General features: G+C 34.8%; 1 protein-coding gene across 13 annotated transcripts in view; it reads right to left on the minus strand.

Annotated features, from left to right (window-relative positions):
- Positions 1–18,938, minus strand: part of LOC143039374 (uncharacterized) — a 1,426,499-nt gene that overhangs the window by 515,434 nt on the left and 892,127 nt on the right. The gene's annotated exons all lie outside the window — the stretch shown is intronic.

Consider the following 18,938-nt stretch of genomic DNA (forward strand, 5'->3'; position numbering starts at 1 on the left):
ACCAAAGAAGAAACAAGAAAGGGTGTACATAAAGTGATGGTACAACAAAAGATGTAATGAGGCTGAAGATAGAAGAGACAAAGCTTGGAAATGATGGAAAAAAGAAAGAAAAAAAAAAAAAAAGACAAAATGACAAACATACATCAAACTAAGAAGCAAATATGTAAAAATACACAGGGAATAAAAAAGAAAATATGAAAAAGACATATCAGAAAAATGTACGAAAACAAAATCAGGAAAAGGTGTACATTAACCCCTTCCATACGGTGCCGCATACGTAGGCGGCATGAGGAGCAAGTGGATATGCGAGGATGCCATATCGGCGTCTTTATTATATTTATTGTAGTTGCCCCTGCGTAATGACATACTCTTTAAACTGTCTTCATCACATTTTCTATGGTTATCAAAATTCACGGGTGAAAGAGAGAACGATCGATATAAGCGGTGACTATATTTTATGATGCGAGTATTATTACGACACATCGTACGTCTGGCAGATAATGCTGCCTGCAAGATTTTGGCCCGTTCTGAAGAGGTTAAGTTCTGGTATTACAAAAAATGTAGTGAGGCAAATGATAGAAGAAACAAAGCTCGGAAAAGATAGAAAAAAGAAAAAAAATGGAAAGTGGCAAATATATATCAACCCAAGAAACATGTAGAAATACGCAAGGAAGAAAAAAAGAAACCATGAAAAAGACATAGTGTTGAAATTGTGTTGTCAACAATTGCTTAAGCCTTTACATGTTCTATTTCAAGCCCCACTCAATCAGTGTAAAGTTCCATCATTGTGGAAAACTTCAGAAATAATACCAGTCCCCAAGATAAAGCAACCTGTTGTAATGAATGACCTAAGACCTGTTACTCTCACATCATTAGTGATGAAATGTTTTGAAGATATTGTTAAAAAATGTTTATGTAAATATGTTGATCCACTCAGGGATAGTATGCAGTTTGCCTATTGTAAGAGAAGATGTGTAGAGGATGCCACTACATTTTTATTACACCAAGTGACACAACACCTTGACACGTTAAGATCAAATACTTATGCAAGAATCTTATTTATTGATTTTAGTAGTACGTTTAATACCATACAACCACACATCTTGTTGAATAAACTCCTCTCTATGAATGTTAACAGTAGACTAATCTACTGGATTTATAGCTACCTAACAGAAAGACCTCAATTTGTTAAACTAAAAAATGTTAGATCAGACATTATTGTCACAAACACTGGTGCCCTACAGGGCTGTGTTCTTTCGCCCCTTTTATTTTCTCTTTATACCAATGATTGCACTAGTGAATATGAAAGCTGCTCAGTAATTAAATACGCTGATGACACTGTGATAATTGGGAAAATAACAGATGATAATGAAAGTGAATACCTTTCTCAAGTAAATAATTTTGTTAAATGGTGTGATGATAATTATTTGAATTTAAATGTAAAAAAGACAAAGGATATGTTAATAGATTTTCGTAAGAGGGAGAGGTGTACTCAAAATCTTGTAATTAAAGAGGAACAGGTAGAAATTATACATGATTATAAATATCTAGGGGTGCAAATTGATGATAAAATAACTGGCAATGTAAACACAAAAAAAGTGTATAGCAAATGTATGCAGAGAATTCATTTTCTGAGAATTTTAAGAAATCTAAAAGTTGAAAATACTATTCTTACTATGTTCTATAAGTCTGTTATTGAGTCAACTCTATGTCTTGGTCTAACAATGCTGTATGGGTGCTTAACTGTAAAAAACAAGAGGAAATTCAAAAAGCTTGTGAGAATTGCTGGTAAATTGGGTGTAAAGGTAACATCACTAGATGACCTATATTCTAGAAATGTATTGTGTACAACTAGGAAAATAATGAACGACAATACCCATCCTCTCAATGATAACTATGTGTTCTTAAGATCTGGAAAAAGATTGGGTTTGCGTTCACAGAAAACATCTAGATATATAAATTAATTTGTACCAGTTAGCATTAAATTGTATAATTCTGTCCATGCAAAAAGGTAAAGTTAATGCTTCCATTGTGTTTTCAATTCTGATGCATGATAAATCTACAGCATGGTGTTTTTAAAATAGTGTAGTGTGTGTAGTTTTAATCTTGGATCTTACCCTGTCACAGATATTTTTATTTTATTGTATGTTGTACTGTATGTGTGTTGTAACTGTAACTTTGAATGATCTGAATCCACAGAGAGTTTCAATTTGTATGTATCATTACAAATTTACTAAATAAAGTATTTATTATTATTATTATTATTATAATAGACAAATGTAAAGATCAACCTAAAGTATTCTATAGCTATGTAAATAGTAAATCAAAAAATAAACAGGAAAAAGTAAAACTACAAGGGAACATGGAATACTACACACACACACTTCAACGAATGGATGGCTTAGAAGACGTTCTGAAGAAAACTGAAGTCTGTGGATCCCAACGCAAAGAGAAGTGCCTAGTGTTTTTACAGGGTGGGGGGGAAATTGCTCGTGGAGTAGTGGGAAAGTAGGGAAAGAGGAAAAGGGGAGGGATTACTGAGGGAAATGGAAGGAAATGAGGAGGGAGTAGACTTGGCCCAGGCAGACAAGCGAAAGGTAAACAAAAGACCCCCCGATCAGCTGAGCGATGATGAAATGTCTAATAAAAATGTAAAGATTAGAAGCATAGATAAGAGCAATACAGTAGAAAGTGATGAGAATATTTTCAAGGGATTTAAAGAGGGTGGGGGGGACACAACCCCCCCCCGACTGACAAGACTAGAGGAGAAGGTTGATAAGGTGATCGAGGACTTGGAGAGTAGGTTAGGTCATATGAACACCATTTTACAAAGGGTTGAAAGATTGGAAGAACTAGAAAAGGCGAATAAAAACTTAACTGATGAAATAGAAGACCTAAAAAGACAGTTAAGAGAAGTAAAGTTGGAGAATGAGGAATTGAAGAAGAATAGTAAAGAAAACAGAGAGACAATAGCTAAAGAAACTAAGAATTGGAAAACAACCCAAGAAGGAAATAAGGTTTCATTCACTGACATAGTCAAACAGCAATTGAAAGAACATACTGAAGACTCAGTTATTAAAGTGATGAGACAAAAGGAGAATATAGTAAGAGATTTAGCAGACAAGAAGAAATGTATAATTATATTAGGAATGGAAGAGAAACACAACACAGATAGAACCACAAGAATCAAAGAGGAAAATGAAAAAGTAAGCCAATTACTAGAATCAGTTCAGGAAGATGAACCAGAAATTATGAAACAAATCGAAGAGAAATTTAGACTTGGAAAGTATAGCACAGACAAGACCAGACCAATTAAGATTGAATTCAAGTCACAAACAACGGCAGAGAATATCTTATCCAAAACAGGGAAACTAGCAACAAGTGAACAATATAAAAAGATATGGATAAAAAGGGAAATGAATAAAGAGGAGAGGAAGAAAAGCAGAAAAGATTGGAAGCTAAGGCAAAAAACGAGAACAGAACGGAGTCAGAAAAAGAGAGATTCTATTGGAGAGTAGTGAACATGAAACTAAGGAAGTTCGACATACAAAAGAAAAACATAAGGGAAACAGAGAACACAATGGAAGTGGCAGAAAACTAAGAGTGTCTTACACAAATATGGATGGATTAATAACAGGATTGAATGAGCTGAATGATTATTTGAAGGAAAAAGAACCAGACATAATGGGAATTGTAGAAACAAAATTAAAAGGCCCACTACCACCCAACAGTGTAGGACATGATGCATACAATTATTGGATTAGAAACAGAGAGAAAAAGGAAGGGGGTGGAGTTATGTTCCTGACTAAGAAGGATATAAACGTGAAAGGTGTCATATATGGAAAGAATACAGTAGAGATGATTATGATAGAAGTGGAAGACAGAGATAAGAAGAGCAGAAAGTTTGTGATAAATTATGTGCCTCCAAAAACAGCCTCAAGGGAGGAGAGTGAACATAAAAGTATGTTAGAGGACACAAAGATAACATTAAATAAAATAATGGAAGATGGAGGAAGAATAGTTATGATGGGCGACTTTAATTGCAAAGAAATCTGCTGGGAAGAAATGACAGTAAAGGGTGGAGATGACTCATGGGGAAACGCTCTACTTGAGATGATTATTGACCACACAATGACACAATGGATACAGGAGAACACTAGGTATAGAAATGAAGAAGAACCATCGAGACTAGACTTATTAATTACATCTGAACCTAGAATAGTGGACAAAATTGAATATAAAACACCAATAGGTAAAAATGACCACATATTGATTGAACTGGAACTTAATGAAGAAAAATATATGAAAAGAAATGAACAATATAGAAAAGGAAGAATGATGTATGAAAAAACAAACTTTGATAAAATAAGAGAATTATTTCAACAAGAAAACTGGGAAGAAATATACAAAGAAGAAACATCAGTGGAAAAGAAATGGAATATTTTGACAAAAATTTACAAAAAAGGAGTGGAAAAGTATGTCCCAAGACAAAAACAAGAAAAAGAATATGTAAAATGCTGGTACAACAAAAGTTGTAGGGAGTTAAAAGACAAAAGAGACAAAGCCTGGACCAGATGGAAAAAAAGACAGAAGACCTGAAAAATGGAAAATATATACCGGTTATAGAAATGAATATGTACAAACGTGCAGAGAGGAAAAGAGAAAATATGAAAAAGACGTCATAGAAAAATGTAAAGATCAACCAAAACTATTCTACAGATTTGTAAACAATAAACTGAAAAACAAACAGGACTTGGAGAAATTAAGACAAGAGGGAGTTGAATACACTGAGGAAATGGAAATGGCGGAAATTATGAACAAACATTTTAAATCAGTGTTTACAAGGGAGAACATACAACCTGAAGAGATTGAATGGAAAGAGAAAGTCCCCCCTATAGAAGAAATAGAAGTATCAAAGAATGAAATATTGATACACTTGAGTAATCTTGATGTCAGAAAATCGCATGGACCAGATGAAATAGCAAACTGGATTCTGAAAGAATGCAGGAATGAACTGGCAGACAAAATACATAGCATAATAAGCAGTTCCTTGAAAGAAGGAAAAGTTCCAGAAGATTGGAAAAAAGCAAATATAGTACCTATATATAAAGGAGGAAATAAAGAAGAACCTACCAACTATAGACCAGTCTCTCTAACAAGTACAATAGCAAAAATTTGTGAAAGAATTATCAAAAATAGATGGGTAAAAACAATGTACTAGATCCAAGGCAATTTGGATTCAGACAAGGACGATCATGCGTCACCAATTTAATATGTTTCTATTCAAGGCTAATAGATATAATACAAGAAAGAGATGGATGGGCTGATTGTGCATTTCTAGACCTAAAAAAAGCTTTTGACAAAGTACCACATAAGAAGTTACTTAAGAAACTAGAATCTGAAGGAGGAATACAAGGTAAATTACTAAATTGGATGGAAGACTTTTTGCAAGAAAGAAAAATGAGAGTAGTGATAAGAAACCAGCACTCAAAATGGGATGAAATAATAAGCGGTGTCCCGCAGGGAACAGTTCTGGCCCCAATAATGTTTGCTATATATATTAATGATATGGATGAAGGAATTGAAAGCTATATGAGTTTCTTTGCAGACGATGCAAAACTACTGAAAAGGGTGAAAACTGAAGAAGATTGTGAATCACTACAGAGAGATCTAAATAAAGTACAAGAATGGAGTAGGAAGTGGGAGATGGAGTTCAATACAAAAAAGTGTAGTATAATGGAATTTGGAAAAAGCAAAAACAGAATAACAGGATCATATAATTTGGGAGAAGAAGGAATAAAAAAAGTAGAAAATGAGAAGGACCTGGGAGTCATTGTTATGAATAATATGTCACCTGAGAAACATATAAATAAGATTTTTGGAGAAACTTATAATTTAATAAGAACAATCAAAGTGGCATTTACATACCTGGATGAAGAAATGGTGAAGAAAATCCTAATCACCCTGATAAGACCAAGATTGGAATATGCAGCAACGATATGGTCACCAAGTACAAAAAAATGTATAAGAAAACTTGAAAGAATACAAAGAGCAATTACAAAACTGGCACCAACACTCTCAAAACTATCATATGAAGAGAGACTACAAAAACTTGAACTACAGACACTAGAGCAAAGAAGAGAGAGAGGAGATTTGATAGCTATTTACAGAATCATGAAAGGCATAGAAATTACTGATAGAGAGAATCTGATAAAATGGGATGACAGAAATACAAGAGGACACGGAAAGAAAATAAAAAAAGACAGCTATAGAAGAGATTTGAAAAAGAACAGCTTTCCTCACAGAGTAATAGACAGTTGGAACAAGTTAGATGAGAAAGTGGTGTGTGCAAAAACAATACATGAATTTAAAAATTGTTTAGATAAAATGAGAAATGAAGACGGGACCCCACGAGCATAGCTCCCCTTCCCGTAAAATACAACTAGGTAAATACAACTAGGTAAATACACACACTTCAACGAACGGACGGCACAGACGACGTTCTGAAGAATAAGTGAAAATTCGTGGATCCCAAAGCAAAGGAAGTACCTATTGTATTTGCAGGGTGGGGGGGAAATTGCTCGTGGTGTAGGGAAAGGAAAAAGGAGAAGGGGAGGGATTACTGAGGGAAATGGAAGGAAATGAGGAAGGTGAGGACTTGGCCCAGGCAGGCAGACGAAATCAAAACAAACGAGGGCCGGACCAATTTAGCGATGATGAAATGTCTAACAAAAATGTAAAGATTAGAAGTATAGATAAGAGCAATACAGTAGAAGATGATGAGAATATTTTTCAGGGATTTAAAGAGGGTGGGGGGGACACAACCCCCCCCCCCAATTAACAAGACTAGAAGAGAAATTCGATAAGATGATCGAGCACTGGGAATTTAAGTTCAGTCACATTAACAACATTGTGCAGAGAGTTGAAAAATTGGAAGAACTAGAGAAGGCGAACAAAAACTTAACTAAGGAAATTGAAGAATTAAAAAAACAGTTAAAAGAAGTAAAAGAAGAGAATAAAGTCTTAAAGGAGAATAATAAGGAGAACAAGGAGGGTTGGAAAAAAATCCAAGAAAATAGCAAAGTTGCATTCACTGACATAATCAGACAGCAAATGAATGAACAAACTGAAGACTCGGTTATTAAAGTGATGAGACAGAAGGAGAATATAGTAGGAGACTTAGCAGACAGAAAGAAATGTATAATTATATTAGGAATGGAAGAGAAACATAACCCAGATAGAACCACAAGAATCAAAGAGGAAAATGAAAAAGTAAGAAATTTAATAGAATTAGTTCAGGAAGATGAACCAGAAATAATGAAACAAATCGAAGAGAAATTCAGGCTCCGGAAATATAGTACAGACAAGACCCGACCAATTAAGATTAAATTCAGGTCACAAACAACGGCTGAGAATATCTTATCCAAAACAGGGAAACTAGCAACAAGTGAACAATATAAAAAGGTATGGATAAAAAGGGAAATGAATAAAGAGGAAAGAGAGGAAGAAAAACAGAAAAGACTTAAAGCTAAGGAAAAAAACGAGAACAGAACGGAGTCAGAAAAAGAGAGATTCTATTGGAGAGTAGTGAATATGAAACTAAAGAAAGTCGACATACAAGAGAAAAACAAAAGGGAAACAGAGAACACAATGGAAGTGGCAGAAAACTAAGAGTGTCTTACACAAATATAGATGGATTAATAACAGGATTGAATGAGCTGAATGATTATTTGAAGGAAAAAGAACCAGACATAATGGGAATTGTAGAAACAAAATTAAAAGGTCCACTACCACCCAACAGTGTAGGACATGATGCATATAATTATTGGATTAGAAACAGAGTGAAAAAGGAAGGGGGTGGAGTTATGTTCCTGACTAAGAAGGATATAAATGTGAAGTGTGTCACATATGGAAAGAATACAGTAGAGATGATAATGATGGAAGTAGAAGACAGAGATAAGAAGAGCAGAAAGTTTGTGATAAATTATGTGCCCCCGAAAACAGCCTCATGGGAAGAGAGTGAACATAAAAGTATGTTAGAGGACACAAAGATAGCATTAAACAAGATAATGGAAGAGGGAGGAAGAATAGTTATGATGGGCGACTTTAATTGCAAAGAAATCTGCTGGGAAGAAATGACAGTAATGGGTGGAGACGGCTCATGGGGAAACGCTCTACTTGAGATGGTTACCGACCATACAATGACACAATGGATACAGGAGAACACTAGGTATAGAAATGAAGAAGAGCCATCAAGACTAGACCTAATAATTACATCTGAACCTAGAATAGTGGACAAAATTGAATATAAAACACCAATAAGTAAAAGTGACCACATATTGATTGAACTGGAACTTAATGAAGAAAAATATATGAAAAGAAATGAACAATATAGAAAAGGAAGAATGATGTATGAAAAAACAAACTTTGATAAAATAAGAGAATTATTTCAACAAGAAAACTGGGAAGAAATATACAAAGAAGAAACATCAGTAGAAGAGAAATGGAATATTTTGACAGAAATTTACAAAAAAGGAGTGGAAAAGTATGTCCCAAGACAAAAACAAGAAAAAGAATATGTAAAATGCTGGTACAACAAAAGTTGTAGGGAGTTAAAAGACAAAAGAGACAAAGCCTGGACCAGATGGAAAAAAGACAGAAGACCTGAAAAATGGAAAATATATACCGGTTATAGAAATGAATATGTACAAACGTGCAGAGAGGAAAAGAGAAAATATGAAAAAGATATCATAGAAAAGTGTAAAGATCAACCAAAACTATTCTACAGATTTGTAAACAATAAACTGAAAAACAAACAAGACTTGGAGAAATTAAGACAAGAGGGAGTTGAATACACTGAGGAAATAGAAATGGCGGAAATTATGAACAAACATTTTAAATCAGTGTTTACAAGGGAGAACATACAACCTGAAGAGATTGAATGGAAAGAGAAAGTCCCCCCTATGGAAGAAATAGAAGTAACAAAGAATGAAATATTGACACACTTGAGTAATCTTGATGTCAGAAAATCGCATGGAAAGAATGCAGGAATGAACTGGCAGACAAAATACATAGCATACTAAACAGTTCCTTGAAAGAAGGAAAAGTTCCAGAAGATTGGAAAAAAGCAAATATAGTACCTATATATAAAGGAGGAAATAAAGAAGAACCTACCAACTATAGACCAGTCTCTCTAACAAGTACAATAGCAAAAATTTGTGAAAGAATTATCAAAAGTAGATGGGTAAAATATTTAGAAAAAAACAAAGTGTTAAATCCAAGGCAATTTGGATTCAGACAAGGATGATCATGCGTCACTAATTTAATATGTTTCTATTCAAGGCTAATAGATATAATACAAGAAAGAGATGGATGGGCTGATTGTGCATTTCTAGACCTAAAGAAAGCTTTTGACAAAGTACCACATAAGAAGTTGCTTAAGAAATTAGAAACTGAAGGAGGAACATAGGGCAAACTACTAAATTGGATGGAAGACTTTTTGCAAGAAAGAAAAATGAGAGTAGTGATAAGAAACCAGCACTCAAAATGGGATGAAGTACTAAGCTGTGTTCCGCAGGGAACAGTTCTGGCCCCAATAATGTTTGCTATATATATTAATGATATGGATGAAGGAATTGAAAGCTATATGAGCTTCTTTGCAGATGATGCAAAACTACTGAAAAGAGTGAAAACTGAAGAAGATTGTGAATCACTACAGAGAGATCTAAATAAAGTACAAGAATGGAGTAGGAAGTGGGAGATGGAGTTCAATACAAAGAAGTGTAGTATAATGGAATTTGGAAAAAGCAAAAACAGAATAACAGGAGCATATAAATTGGGAGAAGAAGGAATAAAAATAGTAGAAAATGAGAAGGACCTGGGAGTCATTGTTATGAATAATATGTCACCTGAGAAACATATAAGATTTTTGGAGAAACTTATAATTTAATAAGAACAATCAAAGTTGCATTTACATACCTGGATGAAGAAATGGTGAAGAAAATCCTAATCACCCTGATAAGACCAAGATTGGAATATGCAGCAACGATATGGTCACCAAGTACAAAAAAATGTATAAGAAAACTTGAAAGAATACAAAGAGCAATTACAAAATTGGCACCAACACTCTCAAAACTATCATATGAAGAGAGACTAGCAAAACTTGAACTACAGACACTAGAGCAAAGAAGAGAGGAGATTTGATAGCTATTTACAGAATCATGAATGGCATAGAAATTATTGATAGAATCTGATAAAATGGGATGATAGAAATACAAGAGGGCACAGAAAGAAAATCAAGAAAGACAGCTATAGAAGAGATCTGAAAAAGAACAGCTTTCCTCACAGAGTAATAGACAGTTGAAACAAGTTAGATGAGAAAGTGGTGTGTGCAAAACCAATACATGAATTTAAAAATAGTTTAGATAAAATGAGATATGAAGACGGGACACCACGAGCATAGCTCCCCTTCCCGTAAAATACAACTAGGTAAATACACACACACTTTTGTCGGATGGACGGCGAGTATTAGAGTTCTGAAGAAAAAGTGAAATTTTTGTGGACCTCAACGCAAAGGAAGTACCTATTGTATTTACAGGGAAGGGGATAACTCGTGGTGTCGAAGGAAAGTGAGGAAAAGGAGAAGGGGAGGGATTACTGAGGGAAATGGAAGGAAATGAGGAAGGGGAGGACTTGGTTCAAGAGGCTAGACATCTTGTAAACAAACGAAGGACCGATGATTCTGGTGATGGGATTAACAAAATTGTAAAGATTAGAAATATAGATAAGAGCAGCACAATGGAAGGTGAGGATAATAATTTCCAGGGATTTAATGAGGGTGGGGGGGATACCAACCTCCCTCGATTGACAAGACTAGAGGAGAAACTTGATAAGATGATCGAACATTGGGAAGACAGGTTCGGTAACGTAACCAACATTGCGCAGAGAGTTGAAAAATTGGAAGAACTAGAGAAGGTGAACAAAAATTTAACTAATGAAATAGAAGAATTAAAAAGACAGTTAAAAGAAGTAAAAGAGGAGAATGAAGAACTAAAGAGAAATAATGAAGACAATAAATAGGCCATAGCAAAAGAAGCACAGGGTTGGAAAAAAATCCAGGAAAACAGTAAAGTTGCATTTACTGACATAATTAAACAGCAAATGAAAGAACAAACTGAAGACTCAGTTATCAAAGTGATGAGACAGAAGGAGAATATAGTAAGAGACTTAGCAGATAAAAAGAAATGTATAATTATATTGGGAATGGAAGAGAAACATAACCTAGATAGAACTTCAAGAATCAGTGAGGAAAAAGAAAAAGTAAGCAGCTTACTAGAATTAGTTCAGGAAGATGAACCTGAAATCATGAAACAAATTGAAGAGATGTTTAGGCTCGGAAAATATAGTACAGATAAGACCAGACCAATTAAGATTAAATTCAGGTCACAAACAACAGCAGAGAATATCTTAGCAAAAACAGGGAAGCTAGCAGCAAGTGAACAATATAAAAAGGTATGGATAAAAAGAGAAATGAATAAAGAGGAAAGAGAGGAAGAAAAAATGAAAAGGAAAGAAGCTAAAGAAAAAAATGAGACCAGAACGGAGTCAGAAAAAGAAGAATTCTACTGGAGAGTAGTGAATATGAAATTGAGGAAATGGACCATAACAGAAACAAAAAACAGAGAATACAATGGAAATAACAGAAAGTTAAGAGTGTCCTACACAAATATAGATGGATTAATAACACGACTGAATGAACTGAACGAGTATCTGAAGGAAAAAGAACCGGACATAATGGGAATTGTAGAGACAAAATTAAAAGGTCCACTACCACCCAACAGCATAGGACACAATGCATATAATTATTGCATTAGAAACAGAGAGATAAAACAAGGGGGTGGAGTTATGTTCCTGACTAAGAAGGATATAAACATGAAAAGTGTCACATATGGAAAGAATAGAGATGATTATGATAGAAGTAGAAGACAGAGATAAGAAGAGCAGAAAGTGTGTAATAAACTAAGTGCCCCCAAAAACAGCCTCGTGGGAAGAGAGTGAACATAAAAGTATGTTAGAAGACACAAGAATAACATTAAACAAGATAATGGAAGATGGAGGAAGAATAGTTATGATAGGCGACTTTAATTGCAAAGAAATCTGCTGGGAAGAGATGACCATAATGGGTGGAGAAGACTCATGGGGAAATGTTCTACTCGAGATGATTATTGACCACACAATGACACAATGGATTCAGGAGAACACTAGGTATAGAAATGAAGAAGAGCCATCGAGACTAGACTTAATAATCACATCAGAACCTGAAATAGTGGAAAAGATAGAATACCAGGCACCAATAAGTAAAAGTGACCACATATTGATAGAACTAGAACTAAATGAGAAAAAATACATGAAAAGAAATGAACATAGAAAAGGAAGATTGATGTATGAAAAAACAAACTTTGATAAAATAAGAGAATTCTTTCAAAATGAAAACTGGGAAAGAATACACAAGGAAGATACAACAGTAGAAGAGAAATGGAATATTTTGACAAAAATTTATAAAAATAGGAGTGGAAAAGTATGTCCCAAGACAAAAACAAGAAAAAGAATATGTTAAGTGCTGGTACAACAAAAGTTGTATGGAGTTAAAAGACAAAAGAGACAAAGCTTGGACCAAAACGAAGAAATACAAAAGCCCTGAAAAATGGAAAATATATACTTGTTATAGAAATGAATATGTACAAGCGTGCAGAGAGGAAAAGAGAAAATATGAAAAAGATGTCATAAAAAAATGTAAAGATCAACCAAAACTATTCTACAGATTTATAAACAACAAACTGAAAAACAAACAAGATTTGAAGAAATTAAGACAAGGAGGAGTTGAATACACAGAGGAAATAGAAATGGCGGAAATTATGAACAAGCATTTTAAATCAGTGTTTACAAGGGAGAACATACAACCTGAAGAGATCGAATGGAAAGAGAAAGTCCCCCCTATGAAAGAAATACAAGTAACAAAGAATGAAATAATGAAACACTTGAGTAATCTTGATGTCAGAAAATGGCATGGACCAGATGAAATAGCAAACTGGATTTTGAAAGAATGCAGGAATGAACTGGCAGACAAAATACATAGCATAATAAACAGTTCCTTGAAAGAAGGAAAAGTTCCAGAAGATTGGAAAAAAGCAAATATAGTACCTATATATAAAGGGGGAAATAAAGAAGAACCTACCAACTATAGACCAGTCTCTCTGACAAGTACAATAGCAAAAATTTGTGAAAGAATTATCAAAAGTAAATGGGGAAAATATTTAGAAAAAAACAACGTGCTAAATCCAAGGCATTTTGGATTCAGACAAGGACGATCATGCGTCACTAATTTAATATGTTTCTATTCAAGGCTAATAGATATAATACAAGAAAGAGATGGATGGGCATTTCTAGACCTAAAAAAAGCTTTTGACAAAGTACCACATAAGAAGTTGCTTAAGAAATTAGAAACTGAAGGAGGAATACAGGGCAAACTGCTTAAATGGATGGAAGACTTTTTGCAAGAAAGAAAAATGAGAGTAGTGATAAGAGACAAACACTCAAAATGGGATGAAGTAATAAGCGGCGTTCCACAAGGAACAGTTTTGGCCCCAATAATGTTTGCTATATATATTAATGATATGGATGAAGAAATTGAAAGTAATATGAGCTTCTTTGCAGATGATGCAAAACTATTAAAAAAAAAAAAAGCATGGAAGAAGATTGTGAGTCACTACAGAGTGATCTCAATAAAGTATGGGAATGGAGTAGGAAGTGGGAGATGGAGTTCAATACTAAGACGTGTAGTATAATGGAATTTGGAAAAAGCAAAAACAGAATAACAGGATCATATATATTGGGAGAAGGAATAAAAAAAAGTAGAAAATGAGGACCTGGGAGTCATTGTTATGAATAATATGTCACCTGAGAAACATATAAACAAGATTTTTGGAGAAACTTATAATTTAATAAAAACAATCAAAGTGGCATTTACATACCTGGATGAAGAAATGGTGAAGAAAATTCTAACCACTCTGATAAGACCAAGATTGGAATATGCAGTGACGATGTGGTCACCAAGTACAAAAAATATGTATAAAAAAAATTTGAAAGAATACAAAGAGCAATTACAAAATTGGCACCAACACTCTCAAAACTATCATATGAAGAGAGACTAGCAAAACTTGAGCTACAGACACTAGAGCAAAGAAGAGAGAGAGAGGAGATTTGATAGCTATTTACAGAATCATGAAAGGCATAGAAATTATTGATAGAGAGAATCTGATAAAATGGGATGATAGAAATACAAGAGGACACAGAAAGAAAATCAAGAAAGACAGCTATAGAAGAGATCTGAAAAGGAACAGCTTTCCTCACAGAGTAATAGACAGTTGGAACAAGTTAGATGAGAAAGTGGTGTGTGCAAAAACAATACATGAATTTAAAAATAGTTCAGATAAAATGAGATATGAAGACGGGACACCACGAGCATATCTCCCCTTCCCGTAAAATACAACTAGGTAAATACACACACGCCGTAAACACCTCCGTCGCTGTCATCGTCGTCGCGGGACCAAGAAGAAGAGGATTTACGACGAAAACGGAATCCTGATTTGTATTATAGGGGTGGGGAGTGATCGTGAGTGTCCGAAGTTATATCTCTGCAGTGCTAGTCAATTGTATTAACACGGAATTAGCAAAAACGAAAGAAAACAACGACCCGAAAGCCAATTACGAACCAGAGCCATCTGGCGTCAGTCTATCGAACCGCGATGTAAACAAACATTCCCGAAACACGGGTATCAACAACGACAAAGAAGATTTTCCAGGATTTAGTAAGTATGAAAACAGGAACTTAAGTCGATTATTAGAGATAGAGAGGGATATGAGCAAAAATAGGATACAGTGGGAGAATGAAATTATGGACTTAATTAAGAAAGTATATCATTGGACTAATGGACTGCTTAGCACAAGCGAATCACGAAATTTCTGATCTAAGAAAAACCAACTTGGATCTTACAAACGAGATTAAAGAAATGAAAAGGGATATAAATTAGCTGAAGAGTGATAACGAAAAGAAGAGAATTAATGATAACAAAAATAGCAAAAACTTAAAAGAGGTGAACAATAAAATACAAGAAATGACGGAAAAAATCAAAGAGAACCTAGGTGAGGAGAGTATTTAGAAAATTGAGAAGTGGAAGGAAAACATTGAAAATAAGGAAATTGCTTTCAAAGAAATAGTCAAGCAGCAAATGCGGGATAATGCATAAGACACAATTATCCAAGTGATTAATGAAAAAGCTAATTGGGTCAGAGATACAGTAGATAGGAAAAAATGTATTGTGGTATATAGACTAAAAGAAAAACAGGAATTGGCGAGGTACATGAGAGAAAAAGAGACAGCAACAGAAATCCTAAATGAAATTCTGGGTGGAGACCGAGATGCAGCCACAGACCTGGACGAGACATATAGAATCGGTCGCTATTCTAAGGATAGAAATCGACCTCTAAAGATAAAATTAAGCTCACAGATGGCAGTAGAAGACATATTTGAAAAAGTAGGCAACTTGGCAAGGAGTGAAAAGTACAATAAGATATGGATAAAAAGAGAAATGAATACTGAGGAATTAGAAAAAGAAAAGTCACTTTGAGAAGCAAAGGAAAAAAACTCGATGAGAACGGAGACAGAAAGCAAGGAATTCCATTAGAGAGTAAACATTGAGGAAATGGCACATCAAAACAAAACAAAAAACAAAAACAGAAAAAATAATGGAAGAAGAAGAAAAATTAAAGTGGCCTATACTAACATTGGCGGATTAATTTCAGGTCTGAACCAACTCAATGATTACCTGCTAGAAGAAAAACCAGACATAATGGGAATTGTAGAGACTAAAGTAAGAGGTGAAATACCATCCATCTATATTAGACAAGGACTATATAATTACTGGATAAAAAACAGGGAGGAATCATGTTCTTGGCCAAGAAAGACTTAAACGTGACAAAAATTGAGGAGGGCAAAGGTAATGTTGAACTGATCATGATAAAAGTTGAAGGCAAGAATATGAAAAGTAGAAAGTTTGTGGTGACCTATGTGCCCCCAAAAACGAACGCTTGGAAAGAGAACGAACATACAAAAATGCTAGAAGATACAAGGCATTCATTAAATGAGATACTAATGGGCAGGGGTAATCTGGTAATTATGGGGGACTTCAATTGCAAAGAAATTTGTTGGGATAACAGGACAGTGCGAGGAGGAGACGACTTGTGGGGTAATGTACTGCTGGACATGACCATGGAATACACAATGACCCAATGGGTCAGCTAAAACACCAGATACAGAAGCAATGAAGAGCCGTCGAATCTAGATTTAATATTTACAACAGAACCTGAAATTGTGGATAAAATCCATTACATGACACCAATTGGAAAGAGTGACCATTTACTCATCAAAACTGTACTAAAGGAAGAAATAGACATGGAGAGGAACGAAAAGCATAGGAAAGGAAGATTGATGTACAACAAAACGGACTTTCCAAAACTAAAGATATTCTTCCGGAATGCAAACTGGGAAAAATTCTATATGGAAGAGACAAAAGTGGATGAGAAATGGAATATCTTGGTGGAAAATTACAATGAAGGGGCATGTACCAAGACAAAAGCGAGAGAGTACATCAAATGTTGGTTCAACAAAAGATGCAGTGAGGCAAAAGACAGAAGGGACAAAGCTTGGAAAAGGTGGAGAAAAGATAAAAAAAACCTAGTAAATGGCAAATTTATATAAACTATAGAAATGAGTATGTTAATGTGAGAAGAGAGGAGAAAAGGAACCATGAAAAGGATATTATAGATAAATGCAAAGATCAACCCAAACTATTCTATTGATATGTGAATGGTAAACTTAAAAACAAACAGGAAATGGTGAAACTATGCCAAGGAAATATAGAATACACAGAAGAATTAGAAATGGCCGAAGTCATGAACAATCACTTTAAATCCGTCTTCACCAGAGAGAAAATACAAAATTGGGACGAAGATAATAATAAGCAATCTCCCCACATGAGTGAGTTTACAACAACACAAAAAGAAATATCAGAACACCTATCAAACCTTGACATCAGAAATCACATGGTCCGGATGGTATTGCAAATTGGATAATAAATAGCTCACTCAAAGAAGGAAAGATACCTAAAGACTGGAAAAATGCTAACATTGTACCAATATATAAAGGAGGAAACAAGGAAGAACCCACCAACTATAGGCCAGTATCACTAACAAGCACTATAGCCAAAATTTATGAGAAAATGATCAAGAATAGATGGGTGAAACATCTGGAAAACAACATAATAATAAACCCAAAATAATTTGGGTTCAGACAAGGAAGATCATGCACCACAAACTTAATATGCTTCTACTCAAGACTAATAGACATAGTGCAAGAAAGAAATGGATGGGCTGATTGTGCCTTCCTAGACTTGCAAAAAGCTTTTGACAAAGTATCACACAGAAAATTACTAAAAAAAACTGGAACACATAGGAGGAATACAAGGGAACCTACTAAAATGCATGGAGGACCTCCTGACTGGTAGAAAGATGAGAGTAGTGCTTAGAGAAAAATATTCAGATTGGAAAGAGTACTGCAAGGATCTGTATTGGCACCAATAATGTTTGCTATTTATGTGAATGACATGGACGAGAATGTGAAATGTTACATGAGGTTCTTTGTAGACAATGCCAAACTGTTAAGGAAAGTAGAAACTGATAAGGACTGTCAAGCACTGCAGGAAGACCTGAATAAGGTATGGAAATGGAGTCAGAAATGGAAAGTGGACTTAAATACTAAGAAGTGTAGCATAATGGAGTTTGGAAAAAAACAAAACAGAATATCAGGAAAATATACAATTGGAACCAAGGAGGTAAAGAAGGCAGGATCCGAAAAAGATTTGGGGGTAATTATCACAAACAACTTGTCCTATGATAAACAAATTAACAAAATTGTTGAGGAGGCTTACAACTTGCTAAGATCAATACAAGTGGTATTTGCATACCGTATTTTCCGGCGTATAGTGAGCGACTTTTTCCGTGTGAAGGGCCTAAAAATGGGGGGTGCGCGTTATCCGGTGGTGCGCATTATCTACGGCCTACGATAAAAATTCTGCGGCTGTGTGTGTAATTTTTTTCACAACAACGTGACGATGTTGGCCGTCACAAAGTCGGGATGGCACACTTCTCCGTGACGTTCCGTGAGAACAAGAAGAACAGCCATGGTGACATGAAAGAATACCCCAGCATGGGCTATATAAATATTTGGTATAGGTAGGTATCTATCGAATCTTATTTTTCATATTTAAATAGGCCTAAACACCATGAAACATGATCAATATTCATGATATTTGCCCATGTTCACAGCATCCTAGTTTGAATTTTTATGTTGGTTTTGTTGCTTCACTTTAGGTACGGTACAAATTCCGTTGCAGCCGTTCATAAACTCGTGTCAAACACCTGACTACAACACCCTCTTTCGGGAGTTATATTAACTAAATGTCACCTCGATGAGAGACTGTCCTATTTCACCATTGTCACTGTAGGTTCAAAGCTAAAACGAAACAGTCTGTAGTTGGTTTCAGTATTAAATAAAAAATGGTAAAGACGAATTATTTCCTCAAGATATAACATGAAAATTTTCTGTAAAAATCCCGAAATTTTTCTGTATATTTTACTTCCAATAAACTTTTTTTAGATCATATTTCCTACAAACTATTTAAGCTACAAAGTAATAAGGGACCAACGCACAACATGAGTCATATACCGGTACATGTAGTTCCAACTTTTTCTTAGTTGTGTGCTGATTGATGCCTAAACTGACACTTAATTTAGTGACAAATCAACAGATTTCCCAGCAGTGG

The sequence above is a fragment of the Oratosquilla oratoria genome, chromosome 26 (assembly GCF_046742065.1).
Source record: "Oratosquilla oratoria isolate Oo_2021 chromosome 26, ASM4674206v1, whole genome shotgun sequence".
NCBI lineage: Eukaryota > Metazoa > Arthropoda > Malacostraca > Stomatopoda > Squillidae > Oratosquilla > Oratosquilla oratoria.